Source organism: Tamandua tetradactyla, chromosome 13 (genome assembly GCF_023851605.1).
Source record: "Tamandua tetradactyla isolate mTamTet1 chromosome 13, mTamTet1.pri, whole genome shotgun sequence".
Lineage (NCBI taxonomy): Eukaryota > Metazoa > Chordata > Mammalia > Pilosa > Myrmecophagidae > Tamandua > Tamandua tetradactyla.
In genome coordinates, this window is record NC_135339.1 from 43,876,835 (window position 1) to 43,880,997 (window position 4,163).

Consider the following 4,163-nt stretch of genomic DNA (forward strand, 5'->3'; position numbering starts at 1 on the left):
ATACCCATTTACTAGCTCGTAATTCTATACATCAAAGGTCCAGAAGGGCAGGCCAGGCTTATGCTCAGGCATCATAAGATTGAAGCCAAAGTGTCAGCAGGATGAATTCTCACCTGAAGGCTTTAGGAAAAAACATCTGCTTCTAAGCTCTTTCTTATAAGAATTCAGTTCCTTTCAGTTGTAGGCCTGGGGTTCCCTTTCCTTTGCTGTCAGCCAGTGGCTGCTCTCAACTCCTAAAGACCACTTTCAGATCCTGGCGTCCATAGACAGTTCACCACATGGAGTTTGTTTTCTTCTGGGCCAGTCAATGCCTCTGTATTAGTTAGGGTTCTCTGGAGAAACAGAATCAACAGGCAACATTCGCAAATATAAAATTTATAAAAGTGTCTCACGGGCGGGCCGCGGTGGCTCAGCGGGCAAAGTGCTTGCCTGCTATGCCGGAGGACCTCGGTTCGATTCCCGGCCCCAGCCCATGTAACAAAAACGGAGAAACAGAATACAATAAAACAAGAAAATGTTTAAAGATGTTTCCCTTTCTTCCTTCCTTCCTTCCTTCTATCCTTCCTTCCTTCTCTCTGTCTTTCCTTTAAAAAAAAAAAAAAAAAAAAAGTGTCTCACGTGACTGCAGGAATGCAGAGTCCAAAATCCACAGGGCAGACTGGGAAGCTGACGATTCCGATGGAGGGTCTGGACGAACTCCACAGGAGAGGGTCACCAGCCAAAACAGGAAGAGCCTGTCTCTTCTGAATCCTCCTTAAAAGGCCTCCAGTGATTAGAGTGAGCATCACTCATTGCAGAAGACACTCCCCTTGGCTGATTATCAATGGAATCAGCTGTGGATGCAGCTGATGCGATCTTGATTTAATTCTATGAAATATCCTTATTGCAGCAGACAGGCCAGCACTTGCCCAACCAGACAAACAGGTACCACTACTTGGCCAAGTTGACACATGAACCTGATCATGACAGCCTCCTTGACCAGCTGGAGAAAACTCTCTATTTTAAAGAACTAATGGGATTAGTTCAGGCTTGGATAATCTCCCTATTTTGGTGTCACCTGCTACATAATGTAATCTCTACATTGCCAAGGATTATATGGGGGATGTACATTGTGAGGATGGAAATCTTGGGGGAACTTCTTAGAATCCTGAATAACAGAAATATTTATTATTAAATTGAGTTATAATATAGTGATGCCCCTAAATTTTTTTAGGATGATTCTTTTTGTCTCTTTGTGAAATGGTTCCCAAATGTAGATGAGGGTTTCTAAATATAATCCACACAGCATTTATTTTCAATTTTGCAATAAACTCTCACTTTTCACCCTTCTCAATGTGTTTGACCTAGAGTAGTAGTCTTGCCTTTTTTCCAAAATCTTGATTCTGATCTGCTTTAAAATGGAAAAAATTCAGATTATCTAACATGTTAGAAACATATGTCAAGTAACAGTATAAGAGTAATTTTGGTACAGTGAAGATGCCTCCAATATGTACAATTAATGAATTTTTAGTACATGTGCTTGATGATGTCAATTTTGGTTTCTTGGTGGTGTTTTGACTATCTGCCTAATTTTTGCTCTGCTGTACTAGGTAAAATTGTAAGAGTACTTGTAGATAAATGATGTCTCGTCTAGAATATTATTTAGAAGTTTTATTTAGATAAATCATATTCTAGAACATTTAGACTATGGCATCTAGAATATAGCTATTCTGCTATGTGCTTTAAATTTTGTTTTCTATGAAGGTTCTGAGAAGAGAGAATGCATTGTGATTCCTTTTGCCTATTCATTTTAAGCTATAAGCTATCAAACTGAGAGTGGAGGAAGCATAAAAATATGGGGAATTTGAGCATTTTTAAAACAACAAATAAATGATAGACATTCCTGAGTATGCATTCCATAGAAGGTCAGAATGGTAGTGAAAGAATCCTAAATCTTGAGGTCAGCAGACCTGGCTTTAAGTCTCAGATCCACTACTACTTATTGAGGCCCTCGGAAAGACATTCTTAATGTCACTGAATCTTGACTTCCTCTAAGTTACCAGTAAAAAGAGCTCATCGCCTTATTATCACAATTACACATCTAAATAAAATAGATAGTGGAAAAACAGTAGTGAATTCTAAAGACAATACACATTTTTATTAAACGATTTGTAAAGCTTCAAAATAAACATATCTCAAAGTAATCTAAAGCAGTGCACCCCTTGGCCTTGGAGATCTTTTGAAAGGACGTTTCATCACCATTTCTTATATATTATCTGCTTTTCTTCTGGGAAATGTAGGGTTTTCCTGATTTATTGTGGAATTAGAATCACAGACTTGTAGCTAACATTTACTGAGAGCATTGCATCCCATTGCTCAAAATGAGTCCTAAAGAGAATATTTGTTTCTTATGCTAGCTTCAAGTTCTGGCAATTTGGGCATCAATGATCTCTTGGTTTCTCTCAGAATGTACCATTTATATTCCTTATCTGTTGAGTTGTTACAAGGATTAGTATTTGTAAAACATTTTAAAATCCCAGTTTAAAGCTATTTTGTGAGCACCAACAATCATTGCACAAGCTTAATTTCTAATTCCACAGGATATTATATGCATGAGCTGTTCATTATTAAATAAATGTTCTGGATGATCCAGCTGATTTTAACAGCCTAGGGGTTAATGTAAATTTCATTCTTATAATGTTTATTGATGGGGGCTTTTATACTGCAGTGTGCACAAACAGACCTGGGATAATAAAGCTGGGGTTTGAACAGAGAGCTTAAGGCAATGATCTGCAAAATAATCAAAAGGGATTTCCATGAAAAGTTACAAGCAAAAGTTTTTTTTTCTTTCCCTAAATTTAACCTTTGGAAATGAAGTTACTCATAAGTCTATCTAGTCTAGGAACTTGAGTAAATTTACAAATGACCCACACTTCCACCCATCCATCCTCTGCCATTTCCACATACCTTTAATTCCCTATTTCTGTATGAGTAATTATGAACTGCTTTATTTGGAAAACAGAATTAGAAAGAGTAAAAACGAACCAGGAAGGAAGGTCACATTGTAGAGGCACTTAAATGGATGATTTTTATTTATGAATACCAACACTGATTTAAAGTAAATTGCAAAGATGAAATCTGTAGATGTTTCATTATGAAGCACTGCAAGTTATGTGAAGGTATCCAAACTATCTTAGCAGTTGGTGATTGGGAATAAAAGCTGAATTTCATGAAGGGGTATTATGGAAATAGGAGAAATAGCAAACTTTATGAAGAAAATGTATTCCATTTTATATTGTAAGGAAGAAATAAAAATCAAAATATAATAGAAGGCATCAAATATTGCAAAAGAAAAAGCCCCATATCCTTCAACGCCCATCACATATTTTACTTGATTTTCAGTGCATTTGGCAATTTAAAAACAATTACATGAAAGTTAAATAGTCCTTAACCACTTTGGATCATGAATTTAATTTAAAAGATATCAAAAAGCACATATTCTCAGAGAAAATCAAGGGTGAAATATAATCGGCATAATTACAACACAGCAGAGATGATGAACTGAATTAAATGAACACTGAACTGAAAATCCAAGTTCTCTTTTTAAGTTCATAACCACCTGTATGTTAGTGGTCTTAGACAAACCCTTTAATCTCCCACTGTCTTAGTTTTTCCATGGGTAAAGTAAAAATGATAAACACTATATCATCTAATTTGCAGTATTACTACAATAATGCAAGGAAAGGATTGGCGAGAAATGATCTTGGAAAGTTAACAAATACATTATACGTATGAGATCTAGACCAGCTACTTTGTTTGTCATGCTGACAGCTCCTTGAAAGAGCCTCCTGTTAAAGGTAGTCAAATAGAGACCATGTATTGCCTATTACCTTTACCTGCAATGTGGACACCTATTATTGGAACTTGCATCAGCAAACGTGTAAAGGTAGCAACACTGTGGGCTGGGCAGCAAACTATACAGAACCAATACATACTAATACAGTGGATCATAGCGAGTGAAAGCAGAGGAAACGCAAGGTATCAGCATATATTTTTCAAACAGTATATAAGTGATAAGAAGAAAAGTTTTCAGGTGAAGGAAAACAACAACTACAACTAATCCAACTTTCCTGACGGTGGATCTATGTCTGTCTCATCATTTTATCTCCAGTACACAGAGAAAA